The sequence below is a fragment of the Cricetulus griseus genome, chromosome 4, assembly GCF_003668045.3.
Source record: "Cricetulus griseus strain 17A/GY chromosome 4, alternate assembly CriGri-PICRH-1.0, whole genome shotgun sequence".
In the NCBI taxonomy this organism is placed as follows: domain Eukaryota; kingdom Metazoa; phylum Chordata; class Mammalia; order Rodentia; family Cricetidae; genus Cricetulus; species Cricetulus griseus.
Window position 1 is genome coordinate 133,221,275 of NC_048597.1, and position 24,491 is coordinate 133,245,765.

Genomic DNA, 24,491 nt, shown 5'->3' on the forward strand with positions numbered 1-24,491 from the left:
AATTTCTGAACTACAAACAATTACTGGAGTAGAAGGACAAGACTTGAAGCATTTAAAAATGGCCATAAAAGGGGACAAGAACTTAAACAGTCCACAAATATCAGCTGAAGTGGAAAAAGAATTAGAATGAGTAGAAAAAAGAATACTGGACACACATGTAGACCATGTGGATCCAAAACTAGACTGCATTCTGGTTATTTTACCATCCAGAGAATACCCTTCAAGGATTCTGATGCAGAAGGAAGATATATTAGAATTGATATTTCTGCCTCATGAACAAAATAAAAAGCTAAAGACGTATATAGAAAAGATTTCTGATTTGATTCTAAAAGGCAAATTAAGACTTCATCAACTAACTGGAAGGGACCCAGCAGAAATTATAGTACCTTTAACTAATGAGGAAATTTCCTCCTTATGGATGGATAATGAATATTGGCATAGGGCTTGCAGTAACTTTTTGAGAACACTTAGCAACAATTATCCCAAAACTGAGAGAATTAAATTTATAAAGATGACAATTTGGATCCTTCTATATATTGTAAGAAAAACTCCTATTTCTGGAGTCCGTACCTTCTACACAGATGCAAACAAATCAGGTAAGGAAGGATATAAATCAGGAGATATAAGTAAAGTAGTTCAAAGTCCGTATATCTCTGTACAAAAGGCAGAATTGTATGCAATTCTTAAGGTACTTATGGATTTTACAGAGCCTCTCAATATAGTTACTGGCTCTCAATACGCAAAGAGAATGATTTTACACATCAATACTGAAGAATTTGTTCCTGACAATACAGAATTAACTTCACTGTTTATACAATTACAGGAAACAATCAGGAATAGGACCCATCCAGTATATATAACACACATCAGATCTTATATGGGTCTGCCAGGCTCACTGGCACAAGGCAATGATGAGACTGATCGTTTATTAATAGGAAGTATGCTAGAAGCCTCAGAATTTCATAAGAAACACCATGTAAATAGTAAAGGTTTAAAAAAGGATTTTTCCATCACTTAGCAACAAGCCAAGTAGATATTAAGAAACTGTCCTATCTGTTCCTTTGATAATCAAGCTCCGCTACCAGCAGGCAGTAATCCTAAGGGCATTCAGAGAAATGAGATTTGGCAGATGGATGTTTTTCACTTTCCAGAATTTGGAAATTTAAAATATGTACACCATACTATAGACACATTTTCAGGGTTTCAATGGGCTACTGCTCTTAGCTCTGAAAAATCTAATTCTGTTATATTACGATGAATAACTAATGCATAGCCCGTAATGTCGGGATATCTTTTAACAGGTAAATGCCAACCAACAGGAAGCCAGAGCGTGCCAAAGCAGCAAGAAAAGAGAGCTACCATGTGCCTATCCCTTTAAACCTCTCACACACCACCCCTCATCACATTGACCACACCCTGATGGGCGTGGTCAGACACACCTATAGCCAGCCCTTAGGAGGCATGGTTACCGTGTCTCCTTACACTATTATAACACACCTGTTAGAGGTAATGGCCGTTATGGGTAAACCTGCACAAATAAAAACTGATGACGCTCCAGCATATGTCTTCAGCAAATTGGAACAGTTTTTCAAATATTATAACATAAAGCACATTGCCGTTATACCACACAATCCCACAAGACAAGAAGCAGTAGACACATCTAACTGCACACTAAAAGAAATGCTCCATAAACAGGCAGGGGGGACAAAGACCCCCAAACACGGGTTACATAATGCTTTTTAACACTAAACTTTCTTTTTATTATTATTTTAATTACTCATATTTACATATCCATACTCCCATTCCCTCACCCTCCCACCCTCCCATGTTCCCCACCCAGCCTACCCCATGACTCCTCCCCAGGGATAGTGAGTCCCTCCACCAAGGACCTTCAAAGTCTGCCATATTGTTTGGGGGAGGACCTAGGCCCTCCTTGCTGCAATAGTATCCCTCCGTGGGGAATGGGCTCCCAAAGTCCATTTGTGCTCTGGGGATAAAGACTGGCTCCACTGTTAAAGGACACGTAGACTGTCTTGGCCTCCTAGCTGGTACCAGGGCTTGGTTTGGTCCAAAGCTGTTTCCCCAGCTTTATGACTAGGGTCTCCATTCTATCAGTAGGTCAGGTCCACTGTTTCTGCAGGTCTCTCTATCCCTGTCTTGGCTCATTTGCTCAACCCTCCTCCCTCTCCACAACTGAATTCCAGTAGTATGGTTCAGTGCTTAGCTGTGGGTGTCTGTTTCTGCTTCGAACAGCAACTGGATAAAGACTCTCCTTCCACTCCCTGCCCCCGGGCTCCAGTTTGGTCAGGAGTCCTTGTCCCCATCCCCTTCTTCAAAGGACTATGCAATCTTCTCTTGGGGTACTCCTTGTTTCCTAGCTCCTCTGGCAGTGTGGGTTTAGGCTAGTGATCCTTTGCTCTATGTCTAAAATTCATATATGAGTGAGTAAATACCATGTTTGTCTTTTTGTGATTGGGTTACCTCACTGAGGATGGTTTCTTCTAGTTCCATCCATTTGCCTGCAAATTTCAAGATTCCATTTTTTTTTTTCCGCTGAGTAGTACTCCATTGTGTAAATGTACCACATTTTCTCTATCCATTCTTCAGTTGAGGAACATCTAGATTGTTTCCAGGTTCTGGCTATTACAAATAATGCTGCTATGAAAATAGTTGAACATATGTCCTTATTGTATGAGTGACACTAAACTTTCTTAATGCTAATGAGAAAGGACAAACAGCTGCAGAAAGATACTGGACTACAGAAAAAAATTCTGAACTAAATCAGCCAGTATACTTCAAAAATGTATTGATCTCAGTATGGAAACTAGACATGTATTATATTGGGGAAGGGGTTTTGCCTTTGTTTCCACAGGAGAAGAAAAGCTTTAGATACCATCAAAGTTGGTCAAGAATCAGGTCGAAAAGGAAAAACCTCTTGACAAGGAGAAACACAGGACATCCACCAAGGTATATCTCACAAACTATATAGAAACCTCACAAAAGAAAGGGAAGTGTTTGTTTTGTTTTTATCTTCACAGGAAAACTCACCTCCAAAAAAGCAAAAAGACACTGCATGGGTAGATACCTAAAGAAGAGAGGATAGCTATCCAAAAAGAACCACCAAACAAAAGGAATTTGTCATATGGTAAACCAAACATCTCCTGCCAAACACAGACTGGATACAAGTATTGACCATAGTCCCCTCAAGACTTTCACTACTCTAACATTTTCTTCCTACAGGACCCCATGAGGCTATCATCATCCCATTTCAGCAGGAAGTAACTCTGAGAATACTATGCCCCCTTTACCCACTGTTGACGCTAAGGATAATGAATACCTAGTTAGGGCTAGTTTCCTATTGTTTAGAGTTGGGTGTGGAAGGAGGTGTTCAGGCTTGGACATCTGTCAGATGACTTTAGAATTTAGATGGAATAGATATACTTAGGATGAGATATAGGTAAACTATTATATTATCTTGTGATTCACCTTAATAATTACTAACTCTAGACAATTTACACCATTATAGATACTTTTTTGATAAATTTTTTATTTAAATTCTTTAGTTACTACTCATATTTACATATATATCCCTCCATTCTCTCCCCCTCCCATCCTCCCAAGTTCCCCACCAACCCCCCACAACCCATCCCCCAAATCATCTCCAGGGATAATGAGGCCCTCCACTAGGGACCTTCAAAGTCTGTCATATCATTTGGAGGAGGGCCTAGGCCTCCTTGCTATATCTGGGCTGCAATAGTATTCCTCCATAGGGAATGGGCTCCCAAAGTCCATTTGTGCTCTAGGGTTAAAGACTGGCTCCACTGTTAGAGGTCCCATAGACTGTCTTGGCCTCCTAGCTGCCACCCACATTCAGAGGGCCTGGTTCAGTCCAACACCATTTCCCCAGCTTTATGACTAGGGTCTCCATGCTCTCACTAGATCAGGTCAACTATTTCTTCCAGTTTCTGCAGCATAGTCTTGGCTCCTTTGCTCATCCCTCCTCCCTCACCACAACGGGATTCCAGGAATATGGTTCAGTGCTTAGCTGTGGGTGCCTGTTTCTGCTTCGAACAGCTACTGGATGAAGGCTCTAGAAATGGTAACCAAGGTAGACATCAGTCTCACTATAGGGGAAGGGCATCAATGGCATCTTCTCCAAGATGGCTCGGATTCTTAGTTGGGGTCATTCCTGTGGATCTCCAAACATTTCCCCTGTGCCAGACCTCTCTAAAAAGCTGTGCTGTCTCCCTCTATCAAGCCATCTCCTTTCTTGCCCTTCTCTGTTCCTCCCCTGTCTCAGTCCTCTTCTTCTCCTCCCCCTCCCTTTCTTCCCTTCACACCTCCTTCCTCCCTCCCCCCCCCCGCCCATGCTCCCACTTTGTTCAGGGGTTGTTGTCCCCCTCCCCTTCTTCGAGGGACTATGCAATCTTCTCTTGGGGAACTCCTTATTTCCTAGCTCCTCTGACAGTGTGGATAGTAGACAAGTAATCCTTTGCTCTATGTCTAAAAATCATATATGAGTGAGTACACACCATGTTTATCTTTTTGTGACTGGGTTACCGCACTGAAGATGGTTTCTTCTAGTTCCAACCATTTGCCTGAGAATTTCAAGATTCCATTGGCTTTTTTTTCTGCTGAGTAGTACTCCATTGTGTAAATGTATCACATTTTCTCTGTCCATTCTTCAGTTGAGGGGCATCTAGGTTGTTTCCAGGATCTGGCTATTACAAATAATGCTATGAAAATAATTGAACATATGTCGTTATTGTATGAATGTGAATTCTTTGGGTATATGCCCAAGAGAGGAATTGCTGGATCTTGAGGTACACCGATTCCCATTTTCCTGAGAAACCGCCATACAGATTTCCAAATTGGTTGTACAAGTTTGCACTCCCACCAGCAATGGAGGAGTATTCCTCTTTCTCCACATTCTCTCCAGCATAGACTGTCATTGGTGTTATTGATTTTACCCATTCTGATAGGAGTAAGATGGTATCTCAGAGTGGTTTTGAGTTGCATTTCCCTGATGGCTAAGGAGCACTTTCAGCCATTTTAGACACCTCTGTTGAGAATTCTCTATTTAGTTCTGCATTCCACTTTTTAATTGCATTGTTTGGTGTTTTGGTGGCTAGCTTCTTGAGTTCATTGTATATTTTGGTGATCAGCCCTCTGTCATATGTGGGGTTGCTAAAGATCTTTTCCCATTCTGTGGGCTGGCATTACGTCTTGTTGACTGTGTCCTTTGCCTTAGAGAAGCTTCTCTGAGGAGGCCCCATTTATTAATTGTCGATCTCAATGTTTGTGCTGGTATTGTGTTCAGAAAGAGGTCTCCTGTACCAATTTGTTCAAGGGTATCACCTACCTTCTCTTCTAGGAGGTTCAGTGTGGCTGAATTTATGTTAAGGTCTTTGATCCATTTAGATTTAAGTTTTGTGCATGGCGATAGATATGGATCTACTGCAGTCTTCTACATGTCTGAATCCAGTTATGCAAACACCATTTGTTGAAGATGCTTTCTTTTCTCCATTGAATAACATTAGCTTCTTTGTCAAAAATCAGGTGTTCGTGGGTGTGTGGGTTAATATCCAGGTTTTCAATTTTGTTCCATTGGTCAACCTGTCTATTTTTGTGCCAATACCAAGCTGTTTTCAGAACTATGGCTCTATAATAGAGCTTGAAGTCCAGGATGGTGATGACTCCGAAAGTTCCTTTATTGTACAGGATTGTTTTGGCTATCCTGGGTTTTTTTGTTTTTCCATCTGAAGTTGAGTATTGTTCTTTCAAGGTCTGTGAAGAATTGTGTTGGGATTTTGATGGGAATTGCACTGAATCTGTAAATTGCTTTAGGCAAGATTGCCATTTTTACTATGTTGATCCTACCTATCCAAGAGCATGGGAGATCTTTCCATTTTCTGATACCTTCTTTAATTTCTTTCTTTAAAGACTCAAAGTTCTTTACTATACAGTCTTTCACATTTTTGGTTAGCGCTAACCCAAGATATTTTATGTTGCTAGTTGCTATTGTAAAGGGTGATATTTCTCTGACTTCTTTCTCAGCGCATTTATCATCTATATATAGTAGAGCTACTGATATTTTTTAGTTAATCTTGTATCCTCACACTTTGCTGAAGATGTTTCTCAGGTGTAGGAGTTCCCTGGTAGAGTTTTCCAGGTCACTTATGTAGACTATCATATCATCTGCAAATAGTGAAGGTTTGACTTCTTCCTTTCCAATTTGTACCCCCTTGATCTCCTTTTGTTGTCTTATTACTCTATCCAGCACTTCAAGTACAATATTGAAGAGATATGGAGAGAGTGGGCAGCCTTCTCTTGTTCCTGATTTTGGAGGAATCGCTTTGAGTTTCTCTCCATTTAATTTGGTGTTGGCTGTCAGCTTGCTGTATATTGCTTTTATTATGTTAAGGCATGTTCCTGTTATCCCTGATTTCTCCAAGACCTTTATCATGAAGGGATGTTGGATTTTGTCAAAGGCTTTTTCGGCATCTAGTGAGCTGATCATGTGGTTTTTCTTTTTCAGTTTGTTTATATGGTGGATTACATTGATGAATTTTTGTATGTTGAACCATCCCTGTATTCTTGGGATGAAGCCTACTTGATCATGGTGGATGATTTCTCTGATGTGTTTTTTTATTCGATTTGCCAGTATTTTGTTGAATATTTTTGCATCGATGTTCTTGAGGGATATCTGTAGTTCTCTTTTTAGTTGTGTCTTTGTGTGGCTTGGGTACCAAGGTAATTGTAGCCTCATAGAAAGAACTTGTCAATGTCCCTTCTGCTGTTATTCTGTAGAACAATTTGAGGAGTACTAGTATTAGCTCTTCTTTTAATTTCTGGTAGAATTCTGCACTGAAACCATCTGGCCCTGGGCTTTTTTTGGTTGGGAGGCTTTGGATGATTGCTTCTATTTCATTAGGGATTATAACTCTGTTTAAATTGCTTATCTGTTCTTGATTTAATTTTGGTAAGTGATATCTGTCCAGAAAATTGTCCATTTCCTTTAGATTTTAGAATTTTGTGGAGTACAGGTTTTCAAAATATGACCTGATGATTTTCTGGATTTCCTCATTGTCCGTTGTTATGTCCCCATTTTCATTTCTGATTTTGTTAATCAGCATTCTCTCTCTCTCTCTCTCTCTCTCTCTCTCTCTCTCTCTCTCTCTCTCTCTCTCTCTGCTTTTGGTTAGTTTGGATAAAGTCTATCTTGTTGACTTTCTCGAAGAACCAACTCTCTGTTTCATTGAGTCTTTGTAGTGTTTTCCTAGTATCTACTTTATTGATTTCAGCCCTCAGTTTGATTATTTCCTGGTGGCTACTGCTCTGGGGCAAGTTTGCTTCCTTTTGTTCTAGAGCTTTCAGTTGTGCTGTGAATTCTCTAGTGTGACTATTCTCCAGTTTCTTCATGTGGGTAATTAGTGCTATGAACTTTCCTCTTAGCACGGCTTTCAAAGTGTCCCCTAAGTTTGGGTATGTTGTGTCTTCATTCTCATTAAATTCTAGGAAGTCTTTAATTTCTTTTTTTATTTCTTCCTTGACCCAGGAATGGTGCAATTGGGCATTATTCAATTTCCATGATGATGGGGAAGTACTTCTGTGTATATTTATCTTATTGATTGAAAAATAAAATACCGTTTGGCCAATGAGACAGCAAGTAGATGGGACTAGGAGTCAAAGAGGATTCTGGGAAATGTAGTAGAGAAGTGTGATGCAGGCAGGAAGTGACATAGTAAGGAGACTCATATTTAAATGAAGGAGAAACAGGAAGCACCCCTCTTTTCCCCTTGGCTCCTGTTCCAGTGGCACGATGTGATCCACCAGCCAGGAGGGACGCCAATAAGGCATCCGATAAGGTAAGTCTTATAAAATATATAGATGTATGATAATTGAGACTGAGCTAACAGATGAGAATCCTAGTCATTGGCCAAGCAGCATTGTAACTAATACAAGTCTCTCTGTGTATTCATTTGGGCCTAACTCCGGCAGGCGGCTGTCGTAAAGCTCACACGTGACAGTGGGGCTCAGGCGGCTTTTGGCAGAAAGATTTATAGTAACACCATGACTTTTGTAGGGTTTCTGCAATTTGTGGTGTTGTTGAATTCTAACTTCAAAGCATGGTGGTCTGATAAGATACAGGGGGTTATTCCAATTTTTTGGTATCTGTGTAGGTTTGCTACATTGCCGAGTATGTGATCAATTTTAGAGAAGGTTCCATGTGGCACTGAGAAGAAAGTATATTCTTTTGGGTTTGGATGGAATGTTCTATAGATGTCTGTTAAACCCAGTTGGGTCATAACTTCTGTTAGTTCTTTTGTTTCTTTATTAAATTTCTGTCTGGTGGTCCTATCTAGTGGTGAGAGTAGGTGTTGAAGTCTCCCACTATAAGTGTGTGAGGTTTTATGTGTGATTATGTTTCTTTTACGAATGTGGGTGCCTTTGTATTTGGGGCATAGATGTTCAGGACTGAGACTTCATCTTGATGGAACTTCTCCTGTGATGAGTATGAAATGCCCTTCTTCATCTCTTTTGATTGATTTTAGTTTGAAGTCTAATTTGGTAGATATTAGGATTGCTACACCAGCTTGTTTCTTCAGTCCATTGATTGGAAAATCTTTTCCCAACCCTTTATTTTGAGGGAACACCTGTCTTTGACATTGAGATGTGTTTCTTGTATGCAACAGAAAAATAGATTCTGTCTTCGTATCCATTCTGTTAGCCTGTATCTTTTTATAGGCAAGTTAAGACCATTGGCATTGAGAGATATTAATGACCATTGATTATTGATTCTTGTTTGTTTTGGATTTGTTTTTGTTGGTATTATTATGTGTGGATTTCCCCCACCTTTTTTCTTTTGGTGTTTGGTAAAGTGGGATTATCTATTGCCTATGGGTTTTTTGAACATAGCTATCTTCGTTGGGTTGGAGTTTTCCTTCCAGAACTTTCTGTAGTGCTAGATTTGTGGATATGTATTGTTTAAGTCCGTTTTGTCATGGAATATCTTGTTTTCTCCATCTATAGTGATTGAATGTTTTGCTAGGTACAGTAGTCTGGGTTGGCATCCATGCTCTCTTAGTGTTTGTAGGATATCTATCCAGGATCTTCTGGCTTTCAAAGTTTCCATTGAGAAGTCAGGAGTGATTCTGATAGGTCTGCCTTTATATGTTACTTGGCCTTTTTCCTTTGCTGCTCTTAACATTTTCTCTTTACTCTGTAGGTTTGGTGTTTTGATTATTATGTGTCGAGGGGACTTCTTTTTGTGGTCCAATCTATTTGGCATTCTGTAAACTTCTTGTACTTTCATAGGCATACCCTTCTTTAGGTTAGGGAAATATTCTTCTATGATTTTGTTGAATATCTTTTCTGTACCTTTGAGCTGGATTTCTTCTGCTATACCTATTATTCTTAGGTTTAGTCTTTTCACAGTATCCCATATTTCCTGGATATTTTGTATTAGGGATTTGTTGGACTTGAGATTTTTCTTTGGTCGATGACTGTATATCCTCTAGTGGGTCTTCAATACCTGAAACTCTCTCTTCCATCTCTTGTATTCTATTGGTTATGCTTACATCAGTTGTTCTTGACCATTTACCCAGCTTTTCTATTTCCAGCACCCACTCATTCTGTGTTTCCCTTATTGTTTCTTATTCTGCTTTCAAACCGTGAACTGTTTGAATTGTTTCCTTTACTTGGCTTTCTTTAGATTCTTTAAGAGATTTGTTTATTTCTAGAATTTTTTGTTTGTCTTTTCTGCCATTTCATGTAATTTTTTGCTTGTTTTTTCTTCTATTTCTTTAAGGGATTTTCTTATTTCCTCGTTAAGGGTCTCTGTCATCTTCATAAGATAATTTTTAATATTTTTAATAATAATTTTTAAGGTCCATCTCTTTTTCTTCCTCTGTGTTGTGTCCCTAGATTCTGGTAGTGTCATATTGGTCTTTCTGTTGTTGAGTGTTTTCTTATTCTGTCTTCTTCCCATCTCTTCTTCCAGTGGGTGCAGGTGGGGTCTCTCCCTCTCTTCTCAGGCAGCAGGCAGAAGGCAAAGAGTGGAGTGGGGACAAGGGTGAGGTGTGGCCAGACTCAGGGTGGGCCTTCCTATCTGGGCATGTCCACTCTTGGTGAGGCACAGTCTCAGGAAGAAGGGAAGAGGATGTGGTGGAGGAAGTTGGGGGCACAGCATCGCCCAGACTCACCTCAGGCTCCTGTTATAGATCCTTGTATGACGTAACATATGTATAATTTGTTTGTCACAAATCGTCTTACTGTGTGTAAAGTTCACTCTCTACTTAAGATGACATGTGTTACATGTCTTACATGTGTTAAGACATTTTGTACACAATTTAGTTTTGTCTCAAGTTTATATCCTTTTTAGACTAAAAGGCGAATTGTAGGGAGAGATCCCAACATCTGTACCAATGACCACGCCCAGATACAGGTACGTAGGAGGGTAGCAAGGGGCAAGAGAGAGCAGGGCATGCTTTCTCGGGGTTGAGCCAGCACTGGGAAGCATTCTAGGACCAGACCACTAGGAGTGCCAATCTAGTTACTGATTCCTCGTGTGAGTATAACTCCCCAATAAATTAGCAGTTGATAACTATCTCGGATTCCATTCGTGTTCATCTATAGTTTTGCTCCTAGGAGAGGGCAGAAATATCATGCAGAGGGTATGTTGGCTAGTTTTATATCAACTTAACACAAGCTAGAGTCACCTGAGAGGAGGGAACGCCAACTAAGAAAATGCCTCCAAAAGACATGGAGAGAAACTCAAAGCGATCCCACTAAAATCAGGAAGAAGACAAGACTATCCACTCTCTCCATATCTGTTCAGTATAGTACTTGAAGTTCTAGCTAGAGCAATAAGACAACAAAGGGGGATCAAGAGGATACAAACTAAAAAGGAAGAAGTCAAACTTTCACTATTCAGATATGATAGTATATATAAGTGACCCCAAAACTTCTACCAGAGAACTCTTACAGCTGATAAACAACTTCAGTAATGTGGCAGGATACAAGATTACCTCAGGAAAAGAAATCAGTATCCCTTCTATATATAAGTGATAAATGGGCTGAGAAAGAAATCAGAGAAACACCACCCTTTATAACAGCCACAAATAATATCAGGTAGCTTGCGGTAATTCTAACCAAACAAGTGAAAGACCTGTATAACAAGAATTTTAAGTCATTGAAGAAAGAAATTGAAGAAGATATCAGAAAATGGAAAGATCTTCCATGCTCTTGGATAGGTAGAATCAACATAATAAAAATGGCAATCTTACCAAAAGCAATCTACAGATTCAATGAAACCCCCATCAAAATCCCAACACAATTCTTTACAGACCTTGAAAGCACAATATTCAACTTTATATGGGAAAACAAAAAAAAACCAGGATAGCAAAAACAATTCTACACAATAAAGGATCATCTGAAGGCATCACCATCCCTGACTTCAAGCTCTACTATAGAGCTACAGTAATGAAAACAGCTTGGTATTGGAATAAAAACAGACACGTGGACCAATGGAATTGAACTAAAGACCCTGATATTAATCCACATACCTATAAATACCTGATTTTTTTACAAAGAAGCAAAAACTGTACAACGGAAAAAAGAAAGTCTCTTCAACAAATAATGCTAGCATAACTGGATGTCGACATGAAGAAGATTGCAAATAGATCCATGTATATCACCATGCACAAAACTCAAGTCCAAGTGGACCAAAGAACTCAACATAAATCCAGCCACACTGAACCTCATAAAAGAGAAAGTAGGAAGTAGCCTCAAACATATTGGCACAACAGAACACCTAAATATAACACCAATAGCTCAGACACTGAGAACAACAATCAATAAATGAGACCTCCTGAAACTGAAAAGCTTCTGTAAGGCAAAGGACACAGTAAATAAGACAAAATGGCAGCATACACCAACCCCACATCTGACAGAGGATTGATCTCCAAAATATATAAAGAACTCAAGAAACTAGACATCAAAATACTAAATAATCCAATTTTAAAATGAACTACAGATCTAAATAGAGAATTTTCAAGAAACAATCTCAAATAGTCTAAAGACATTTACTTAGTCATCAAGGAAATGAAAATCAAAACAACTCTGAGATACCATATTACACCTGTCAGAATGGCTAAGATCAAAAACACTGATTACAGCTTATGTTGGAGAGGATGTGGAATAAGGGGAATACTCCTCCATTGCTGGTGAGAGTGCAAACATATACAGCCACTTTAGAAATCAGTATGGCAGTTTCTCAGAAAACTGGGAATCAATCTACCTCAAGACCCAGCATTACCACTCGGGTATATAGCCAAAAGATGTTCACTCATACCACAAGGATATTTGCTCAATTATATTTATAGCAGCATTATTTGTAATAACCAGAACCTGGAAACAACCTAGATGCCCCTGAACCAAAGAATGGATACAGGAAATGTGGAGTATTACTTGGCTGTAAAAAAAAAAAAAAAAAAAAAAAAAAAAAAACAATGACATCATGAAATTTGCAGGCAAATGGATGGAACTAGAAAAAAAATCATCCTGGGTGAGGTAGCCCAGACCCAGAAAGACAAACAGTATGTACTCACTCATAAGTGGATACTAGAGGTAAAACAAAGGATAACTACACTGCAATCCACAGCCCCAGAGAAGCCAGGTAACAAGGAGAACCCTAAGAGGGAGACATGGATCACCCTGGGAAAGGAAAATAGATGAAATCTCCTGGATAAACTAGGGGCAGGGGGTAGGTAGGAGGATGGGAATGGAAACATGAGAGAATGGGATGGTTGAGTTGGGAGATGGACAGAGGAGGAGAACAATGAAAGAGGTATCTAGATAGAGGGCGCCATTATGGGGTTAGGGAGAAACCTGGTGCTAGGGAAATTCCCAGAAATCCACAAGGATGACCCCAGCTAAGACTCCTAGCTTAATAGTGGAGAGGGTGCTTGAACTGGCCTTCCCCTATATTCTGATTGGTGACTACCCTAACTGTCATCAAAGAACCTTCATACAGTAACTGATGGAAGCAGATTCAGAGATCCACAGGCAAACACCAGGCCAAGCTCCAGGAGTCCAGTTGAAGACAGTGAGAAGGGATTATATGAACAAGGGGTGGGTCGAATTCATGACAGGGAAAACCCACAGAGACAGCTGATCAGAGGTCATGGGAGCTCACGGACTCTAGACTGACATCTGGGGAGCCTGCATGGGACCTAAGTAGTCCCCCTGCATGTGTACAACAGTTGTATAGCTTGGTCTGTATGAGGGGCCCCTGGTAGTGGGACCAGGACCTATCCCTGTTGTATGAGATAGCTTCTTGAAACCCATTCCCTATGATGGGATGCTTCACTCAACCCTGATGTGACCTTGGCCCTGCCTCAACTTAATGTGCCAGGCTTTGTTGACTCCCCATGGGAGGCCATAACCTTTCTGACAAGTGGATGAGGGTTGGCTTGGGGGGTAAGGGAGGGAAGTGAGACTAGGGGAGTGAGGGGGAACTGTGGTTGGTATGTAAAATGAATAATTATTTTTCATTTTTTATTTCATTTTACATTCCGACCACAGTTCTCCTTTCTATCCCCCCACAACTCCTCCCACCCTCCCTCACTTCCCCCCTAGCCTACCCAGTCCACTCTTCCTCACAGGTGAGTGCTCTCATGAGGAGTCAACATAGTCTGGTATAATAGGTTGGGGCAGGGCCTGGCCCCTCTCCCATTCATTAATACTGAGCATGGCATCCCACTATGGGGAGTAGGCTCCAACAAACTAGCTCATGTACTGGGATTATATCATGGTCCTACTGCCTCTGAGCTCGGCATCCCTCCCTAAGGAATGGGCTCCAACAAGCTAGTTCATGTACAAGGTTTGTATTATGGTCCTACTGCCAGGGGCTCCTCTGATAGTCCAAGCTTCACTACTGTCTCCCACATAGGGAGGGCCTACTTTGGTCCCCTGAAGTCTCCACAGTTGTAGGTCTAGAGTCCACGAGTTTCCATGAGCTTGGTTCCACTGTCTCTGTAGATTTCTCCATTAATATCTTGACTTTCCTTGCTCATGTTCCCTCTTCCCACTCTTCGCCTGGATTCCCGGAGCTCGGCCTGGTTCTTGGTTGTGCATCTTTGTGTCTGGTTCCATCAAATACAGGATGAGGGCTCTATAATGATAGTTGGGGTATTCATCAATCTGATTACTGGAGTAGGCCAGTTCAGGTATCCTCTCTACTTTTGCTGGGAGTCTTAGCTGGGGTCCTTGTGAATTCTGAATAAAAAATATTTTAATTAAAAAGAAAAGGTAGGGCTGTAGGCAGTCTTTGTCTTAGAGTTTCTATTACTGTGATGAGACACAATGACCACAGCAATTTTTTTTTTGTTTTATTTTTGTTTTTTGAGACAAGGTTTCTCTGTAGCTTTGAAGCCTGTCCTGGAACTCACTCCGTAGACCAGGCTGGCCTCAAACTCTGCCTCCCAAGTGCTGAGATTAAAGGCATACACAACCACAGCAATTCTTATAATGGAAAACATTTAAATGGGTGACTTAAGAGTTTTAGAGATTTAGTCCACTATCATCATGGCAAGACATAGCAGCATGCTGGGACATGGTGCTGAAAAAGTAGCTGAGAGTTTATATCTTGATCTAAAGGCAACAGGAAGTGAACTATCACACTGGGTGAGCATAGGAGACCTCAAAGTTCACCACCAACCACAGTGACACATTTCCTCCAACAAGGCCACACCTACTCCAATAAAGCCACATCTCTAATAGTGCCATTCCCTTTAAGGGTCATTTTCTTTCAAACCAACACAGATTTGAAAAAAATCACTATTTTTTTTTAATTAGTGATTGATGTAGGAGGGCACTGTCCAGTCTATTGTGGACAGTGCCATCCCAGGGCATTTAGTCTTGGATACTTTAAGAAATTGAGCAAGCCATGAAGAGCAAAACAGTAAGATGAACTTCTTCATGGCTTCTGCATCAGCTCCTGCCTCCAGGTTCCTGTTCTGACAGCTTTCAATGATGAACTGTGACACAGAAGTGTAAGTACAATAAACCCTTTCTTCTCCAAATTGCTTTTGGTAATTGTAGTGTTTCATCACAGCAAGAGAAACCCTAATTAAGACAGAGAACAAACACCAATGTATGCTGGACCCAACATGTGACTATTTGGTACTACTTTCAAATACATCTGCTTGTTATTGGTAACTTGCCTCATACATTGAAATCAGTTACATTTTTATTTAGTCCTTTAAATTTAACTTTCAAATTAGTGAAATAAGAAATGAAATAGATTCTATTCTCTGAGGACTCCACTAAACCTAGTCTAGTTTTCTGCCCCCCCCCCAATGGATCCTCTCAGCCTTCCCTTTTAGCCCATCTGATCACTTTGCGTCAATCACCAATACCTAGAAAATTCTCAAACTGGAACCCCGAGTGGCTACACCAGTCTGGTACTCAGGTAGGCAATTTCACTCTCCTCCCTGTCCTCCATTACACTCTCCCCAGTTTTACCCCAAGCCCTGTAGCAGTCTGCTTGCAGGTACCTCTCTTCCTACCTCAACTCCATTCACTGGCCCCTAGCCATCTCATCACTATCTCTCAAGATTATCCTCTGTCTTACTGTATGTAACCTACTTACAGGAGCTCCTCCTCCCACCATACTTCCAACTCTCTACAGACTCTGGCTCTTAGTGTAGAGAGAATTCCTTAGCCCTTTCTCACAGCTCCTCTCTGCCTTTTCTCTTAGCACAAATCTATTCCTCTCTGACATCCACAGACCTGCAGAAGCACTCTCTACCAGGCAACCCACAGCCACCACACTTTCTTAAGATATAGAAAGGGAAAACAAAACCAAGGAACAGAACAACCTCCAAACAAACATAAGTCCAATATCAACACTTAGAGTCAGAACCACCTCAGTCATCCTAACTCCATGTGCCTAGATACCAACACAAAAGTCAACAGCCAAGAAAATATGTCACCACCAGAACCTAGTAACCCTACTACAGTAGACCCTGAGAAATAAAACTGGAGCACAAGACAAGTATTTTAAAATAGTAATTAAGAATATACTCAAGGATCTTAAAGAGATATGAACAAATCCCTTAATAAAGTCTATTAAAACATCACCAGTGAAATGAAATAATGAAACATTTCAAGACATGAAAGTAAAACCAAAATCAATAAAGAAAACCCAAACAGGGCCCTCCGCCGGCCTGACCCCTACTGAGGTGACTGTACCCTCAGCACCTGCCCAACTCCTGCCCAACGTCCCCATCACCCTGGATCTCTCTGGGCCTGCGCCTATATAGAGTGGACCCGCCCAGACAGGGAGGAACTCCCTGAGTCTGGAAACACCTCACTCCTCCTTCCCCCTCCACCACCGCCGGCCCGACCCCTACCAAGTGAGGAGACTACCAGGAGAGGCAAGACCATCCACAACTGCAGACATTGATGTCTTAGCCCACAAACACCACTGGGTGACAAGAGGAGATAGAGAGACCCCACCTGCACTCACTGGAAGAAGAGATGGGAAGAAGACAGAGTAAGAACACACTCAACAACAGAAAAACCAATATGACACCACAAGAATCTAGGGACTCCATACCAGCAAGATCTGAAAAGCCCCACACAGAGGATGAAGAAGAGATGGACCTCAAAAATTATCTTAGGATGATGACAGAGACATTTAAAGAGGAAACAGGAAAATCCCTTAAAGAAACAGATAAAAAAAAAAAAACCAAGCAAAAAATTACATGAAATGGAGGAAAAGACAAACCAAAAAATTCTAGAAATAAACAAATCTCTTAAAGAATCTAAAGAAAGCCAAGAAAAAACAACAAAACAAGCGAAGAAAGCACTCAAAACAGTTCAAGGCATGAAAGCTGAAAAAGAAAGAAAACACAGAATGAGGGGATGCTGGAAATAGAAAGGCTGGATAAACGATCAGGAACTAAAGATGTGAGTATAACCAATAGAATACAAGAGATGGAAGAGAGAATCTCAGTTGTTGAAGACTCACTAGAGAATATACAGTCATCGACCAAAGAAAATCTCAAGTCCAACAAATCCCTAACACAAAATATCCAGGAAATATGGGACACTGTGAAAAGACCAAACCTAAGAATAATAGGTATTGCCAGGCGTTGGTGGTGCACGCCTTTAATCCCAGCACTCGGGAGGCAGAGGCAGGTGGATCTCTGTGAGTTCGAGGCCAGCCTGGTCTCTAGAGTGAGTGCCAGGATAGGCTCCAAAGCTACACAGAGAAACCCTGTCTTGAAAACCAAAAAAAACAACAACAAAAAAAAAAGAATAGGTATAGAAGAAGGTGAAGAAATTTAGCTCAAAGGTACAGAAAAGATAGATACTCAACAAAATCATAGAAGAAAACTTCCCCAACCTACAGAAGCATATGCCTATGAAAGTACAAGAAGCTTACAGAACACCAAACAGACTGGACCACAAAAAGAAGTCCCCTCGACACATAATAATCAAAACACCAAACCTACAGAGTAAAGAGAAAATATTAAGAGCAGCAAAGGAAAAAGGCCAAGTAACATATAAAGGCAGACCTATCAGAATCACACCCAACTTCTCAATGGAAACTTTGAAAGTCAGAAGGTCCTGGATAGATATCCTACAAACACTAAGGGAGCATGGATGTCAACCCAGACTACTGTACCCAGCAAAACTTTCAATCACTATAGATGGAGAAAACAAGATACTCCACGGAAAAACCAGACTTAAACAATACATATCCACAAATCCAGCACTAAAGAAAGTTCTGGAAGGAAAACTCCAACCCAGCGAAGACAACTATACTCAAAAAACATAGGCAATAGGTAATCCAATTTTACCAAACAAAAAAAGAAATAGGAGGGTGAAATCCACACACAACCCTGTCTTAGTCAGGGTTAATATTGCTGTGATGAATCACCATGACCAAAACAACTTGGGGGGAAAAGGGTTCATTTTGGCTTAGACTTAACAAATCACTGTTCATCACGAAGGAAGTCAGGACAGGGACTCAAACAAGGCAGGAATCTGGAGGCAGAAGCTGATGCAGAGGCCATAGAGAGGTGCTGCTTAGTGGCTTGCTCCTCATGGCTTGCTCAACCTGCTTTCATGTAGAGCCGAGGACCACCAGCCTAGGGTTGGAAACCACCTACCATGGGCTGGGCACTCCCCATCAATAACTAATTAAGAAAATTCCTTATAGGCTTGCTTACAGGCCTATTTTATGAAAGCATTTTCTTAATTGAGGTTCCCTCCTCTCAGATGACTTTAGCTTATGCCAAGTTGACATAAAACTATGCAGCACACAAGGCAATTCATTTGTTGATTTTTAAGACAATATTTTATATGTATGAGTGTTTTGCCTGAATGCATGTGGATCACATCCATGCAGTGCCTGCAGAAGCCAGTGAGAGTATCAGATTCCCTAGAACTAGAGTTATAGTCAAGTAATGTAGAATAAACTTGAAGTAATAATATAGATTTTACAAAAGATTTACTAATAGCTTTTGCTTAGTAAGTCACACAAAATAGAATTTACCTAAGGGAGCCCTGCCTCCAAAATACCCAAAGATAAGTACTATGCTAATGAGGCCTGTTAGTTTGTTTATCAGGACTGTCCACCCATTAGGCTTCATTCCCATAACAAAAGGAGACAACCCCGACTTATAACATGTTACTAAGCCCAATTCTTTAGCAAAGAACATGCTACTCAAGGAGCAGTGCAGAGTGAGACAACCATCCTTAAATCCGGCCTGCCATAAAACCCTGTTCTTTTCTTAAGAAAAGCATAATTCTGCCAGGTGGGAAAGATGAGCCTGGATAACAACTATCTGAAAAAGAAAACACTGATGCACTTAAAAAATTCTGGCTATATGAAATATCTTTGCTGTGTAAATCTCCCATCTGCCTAAATGGCCTGACTTGCACTTGCCTGTCTCTGTTACATAGTTCAAAGTGTAACTTGAGGCTGGGATCCAAAACAGATTTAAGGATGACAGCATATGTGGAACGAATAAGCCAACATGTACATAAGTTAGAAAGATCATCTATTCATCTGTCATAATGATAGAGCAGACTCTATCATTAAAGCACTTTCTCCTCACTTTTTCTATGTGTGGAGTGAATTCTCATGGTGAGGTAGCAGTGGAGTGGGGGTGTTCCTGATACAAAGAACTACCATGTGGTACTAGGAATCAAATCCAAGTCCTCTGGAAGAGTACTTAACCACCGAGTCATCTCTTTAGCACATAGCAAGTCAATTTGTCAATGACAAACAATGACTATACAACCCCAGAAGCAGAGGACAGTGAGCTCAAGGCCAGCACGGGCAAAACAAAAGAACACCATCTTCCATACATCAAGAAGAAAAGAACCAATTTTATTCTTACCTTGTTTCTTATTATGCTGAGCATGTATTTGGAGCATTTCAGGGCAATAGGTACTGTGACTATTATAAAATTCACGCAAGTTCACAGTTAAGAGTGAGGTGTACCAATTTCTCCATTTAACTCTGTAAGTCTATAGAGACACATGTTTCAATTTGATAAGATGAGCCAGGCATTGTGTCATGTGCGTTTAATCCCAACTCTCAGGAGGCAGAGGTAAGTGGATCTCTGAGTGTGAAGTCAGCTTGATCTACATACTGAGCTCCAGGACAGCAAGGGCTATGTAGAAAGACCCTGTCTCAAAAAAGAAAAAAAATGGTAGTAGTAGTAGTAGTAGTAACAATAATAATAATAATAGGATCCTAGGGTATAAATATAATTTGAGTCCTAGAATTAATGAATTTTATCAGTTGGTTATTTTTAGCACATGTCAGTGAAGGCCCCAAACCCAATTAGTGTACCTTTGATTTTTTTTTTTTCCTTCTGATGAGGGAGAGGGGTTTTATTACTATGTTGCCCAAGCTGGAAGAAGTGATGATCCCTTACCTCAGCCTTCTAAATTCCTTTTATTACACACAAATTTAGTATGTAAATTTTCTATTTAGAATGATATTCTATTATGGAACTTTTAGTTTTTATATGTATAATTAATCATATATATTTCTTATATTAGTTATAAAAATATATTCTTATATACAATATATTCAATTACCCTGTATTTTCAACTCTAGTACCTCAGGACCTGATATTAAAGTTACTGAAAACAACATGGAGTACAGCTCAGAGGTGGAGCACTTGTCCAGCATGTTCAAGGACCTGGGTTTCATCCCAAGTAGGAGGGAGGGAGAGGGAGAGAGGATGGATGGATAGATGGATGGATGGATGGATGGATGGATGGATGGATGGATGGATTTGGGGCTCTCATCATCTTCACTCAATCTGTCATGTGCACTGTATTTAAAGTTCCTTTGTATTCGCAGTAACCTAGAAGCCAGCAGGATTCTGGTCTCTCTCACTTTTGTTTTGTTTTGTCTCTTCTAGGCTTTTAGCCACCATCTAAGTGTCCAGTTTCCTTCTCTGGCTGATAAAGCAAAATAAAGGAGATGGGCCTGTTGCCCCTGAGCAATCTCTCCCTGGGATGGCCCCTACTCTCAGAACAGTAAGAATCCCATCCTATTCCTTTTCTTACTCTCACAGTAAACTCTTTTTGGAATGAATTGCTTGCTACACAGGTACAGATGAATAGGAAGAATAAATCCTAATGTTCTACAACACTGCAGGGAAACTGACAACTATTAACTGAAGATTCAAAAACAAATAATAGGGGCTGGGGAAATGTCAGTTAAAGGTGCTTGCTGTTCTTGAAGAGAGAAGACTGAGGTTTGGGTCTCAGCATTCATATGGTGGCTCACACCTACTCTTCTAACTTGGGCACCTGTATTATCATGGTGTACATACAGCCAAAGCACTCACATACAAAAAAGTAAAATAAATAAAACCCTTAAAAATAAAGACATCTAGTACAGAGAGGATTTTCAGTGTTCCTAACACAAACATGTAGACAAGCCAATTACCCTCATCTGGTCATTACACATTGTACAAATGATACTAAAATACTACACAATACACCAAAATACACGATTCCTATGTATGGAGAAAAATAGTTAATATAATCAGTTAATAAGTATTATAAGTAAGTAATAAAATAAAATGACTTGTATCTCTAGGTACCAACAATTCTTTCCTTTCTTCTTGGTATTTAACTAACAAGATAAGCACCTAAATGACCTATATAAGGCCCCAGTTTATACAGACACAATCAACACCAAGGAGAAAAGTGTTCTCATTTCAAGTTCTTCATTTGATAATAATTTAAAGCTAGAGAATCTTAGCATTTGTCAGGTTTATACATCGCCACCTGACTCATTACTTTGTGGTTTTAAACTAAGGGGACAGGAATATGTTTAGACTTTAACTCTTGCTAAAATACACGACTTAACAAAAATTTATGAGTTGAGTCAATATTGCTTTCAGATTTCAGCTATGCTTGGGGAATCCCACTACATTTAAATATACCCCTAAAGTCTCAAGCAAATGAATAAATACACAAGAAAACAATAGACACGCATTACTTCAACTCTATCCTTCCTTAGATTTCCCACAGTCATAGCCTTTGTTATAGAAAAACATTCTATATTGGCCATGTCTTCTAACATAGTAGACACTTTAAAAAAAAAATCAAAGACATTCCCACTTCCTGGCTTAATAAAACAATAGCACAAATCCCCATTTAAAACACCAAACAGAAAAAAAAAATGTGTTAAAACAGGGACTCCAGGGTTAAATTTTATATTAGATAGCATTGTAGGAAGGTAATTACCTCTATTGTTTCTTCATCTTTGCCAAGCTTTGCTTGCTAAAATCCAAACATAAAGGGCATCTATTAATGGCTTCCTAAAACCTTAACTTGGTGGTACCACCCAGGCCCCCAGAAGCAATACTCCTAAAATTACTGATTCCATCCATTCAACACCTAGAAATTACTGGGCTCCAATCAGATCTGTAGTGCTCCAACAACATGTTCTATGCCTATTTCAACATCATCTCAGCTGGAGTTTGCTTCCACCTTAAAGGGAAATAATACACATTTTCCAGGCTACCTAACAGATCTGTCATCAAGAACTATTGTTGCAAGCAAGAGCTCAATGAGACCCACCTTCTTCAGGGACACAAGCCTAACAATACACTGGAGAGTTCATGACCTAAAGTAAAGGGTGTCAATGGACCTGAGAAACTGGACACTGTATACTGATAAGAAAACCTGTCTGAAAAGAAAGGCAACAGTGATAAGAACATCTGCAGTCAGAAGCCAAGAGAAACCTGACAAGGTCAACATATGATAAAAACATCTGCAGACATGTCTTAGCCCTGAGACTACAAAGAACAACATAGAGATAAAATTTCCATCTTTTCTCTGCCCCCCAAAATCCCAAGCCGCCTGTACCCTGGAACAGTCAAACTTCTACAATAAAGGACAACCCACTTCTACTGAGGTTGGTCTCCTCTTTCTTTTATTTTCATATTCCCACCATCAGTCATGACCTAACAATAACAATCCTCTCCAAGGAGACTCGGGTGACACACTGAAAAAGATAGCCCCAATATTTTGGGAAGAAGGTGAGGTTACTGTCTCCCACTCCCTTCCCTCTCAGCCTGACTAACTCTAATATCTAGTATTTTAGATTAAGTCATTTTATTCTTCATTTGACCTATTCTCATACAAAGACAGGAAAAATGTTGCCCCTTACTTTGAATCCTCATCAATTTGCAGTTACATTTTTATTTCCTTGGTAAAATTAAGGTTCTCCAATTGTTACAAGCTCCCTAAGAACAACTACAGGCTGAATTTTGCCACTTTGCCGTAACCAACTATTCGTGTATACAAGAAATGAACAGAACATTTAAATGTGTCAAAAAGAGGCTAGGGACATACATCAGTGGTACAGGAATTGCCTCACATGTGCAAGGCTCTGAATTCAAACCCTGTACTGCAAAATAAACAAACATACTATCACAATACCTAACTTTCTGAAAGAATGAGTGACTGTTTCAAAACAATACAACAGAATAACTATAACCATTGCTCTAAGCACAAAGAGACATAAAGACACAATCACTTTCAATACCATAAACATTCAAAGGGAACTAGAGATGGCTCTTTCAAAGGAGCCGGCTTACATCCAACTGTAACTCCAGCTCCAGGGGAATCCCTCTTCTGCCCTCTTCACGAACCTCTGGCCCCTCTTTTGGTCTCTTCAGGTACCAGCACACACTTGCACATACAAGCACACAGGCAAAAGCATATAAATAAATAATAATACAAATCTTAGGGGAGAAACTACCATTGATGGGGTATTAGAACCAAGAACAACCAAAAGTATATTTTTGAACAATGTAGAAAATCTTTTTCCACAAAGCTCATATGTTAATGACATTTTAATATCTTTACTTTTTCAGATTCATGTATTTTATGTGTGTTTTGGTCACATGTATGTCTGTGTACCATGTGTGTGCCTGGTGCCCAAAGAGGTCAGAAGAGGGGGTTACATCACCTACAACTGGAGTTATTGATGGTTATGAGCCACATATGGGTGCTGGGAATAGAACCTAAGTCCTCTGAAAGAGCAGCAAGGGCTCTTAACCACTGAACCATCTTCTCAGTCCCTAATTTCCTTATTTTATGGTGCACTCCCAGACACTTAAAGCTCTATTACCAAGCCTGCAATTTTCAAACTATTTCCTTTGAAACAGTTGAAAACTCAAGTTTAAAAGAAGGCCACATTTGCAGGGTGTTGGTGGCGCACACCTTTAATCCCAGCACTTGGGAGGCAGAGGCAGGAGGATCTCTGAATTCGAGGCCAGCCTGGTCTACAGAGAGAGTACCAGGACAGGCTCCAAAACAATACAGAGAAACCCTGTCTGTCCGGGGATGGGGTGGGGGTGGGGGGTGCACACTTACATCAAAGATTCTTTAGTGCTAATTATAACCTAATGATTGTTGCAGATCCAGAGCAAAAATTATCAAGGATTATGCCTATCTCTGTACCTGACCTAACATCATTTCAACTGTCAGGTAAAACCTTTGTTCTGTATTTTTAGCAGAACACTAGCTTCCACCAGCCCAAAGGCTAACAACCTATCATGGCCTGGCTATAACCCAACTTTACCTGGTGTTTCCACCAAGGTTTTGAAATTGCCTTGATTTATGACTTATGGTTTAGAACTACAAAAGTTCACATTGCCAGGTGTAGTCACCTATGCCTTTAATTCTAGCACTCAGAAGACAGGCCAAATTCTGTTCTAGGCCAATGTGCTCTACTTTGGAAGTTCCAGGCCAGCTAGGGCTACACAATGTCACTCTTGCTGTGTAGCCTGGCTGGCAGAAAAATAAATGAAAAAAGAAATCAGGTAACCCCTTTCACATTGGAACACGTTATTTGGGGCAATAAATTTTCTCAGGACATGGTCATTATTTGGTTCAAAATCAATTCTTACTCCCTTTGAGGTGAAGAG

General features: G+C 40.2%; 1 protein-coding gene across 3 annotated transcripts in view; it reads right to left on the bottom strand.

Annotated features, from left to right (window-relative positions):
- Positions 1 to 24,491, bottom strand: part of LOC100750376 (zinc finger protein 883) — a 46,337-nt gene that overhangs the window by 21,314 nt on the left and 532 nt on the right. The window contains exon 2 of one of the 3 annotated variants that reach the window (XM_027411423.2): positions 19,422 to 19,712. The exons of the other annotated variants lie outside the window; for them this stretch is intronic. The gene's annotated coding sequence lies outside the window, so the exon portion shown is untranslated. The remainder of the gene's footprint in view (positions 1 to 19,421; positions 19,713 to 24,491) is intronic. 3 annotated transcript variants of the gene reach the window in all.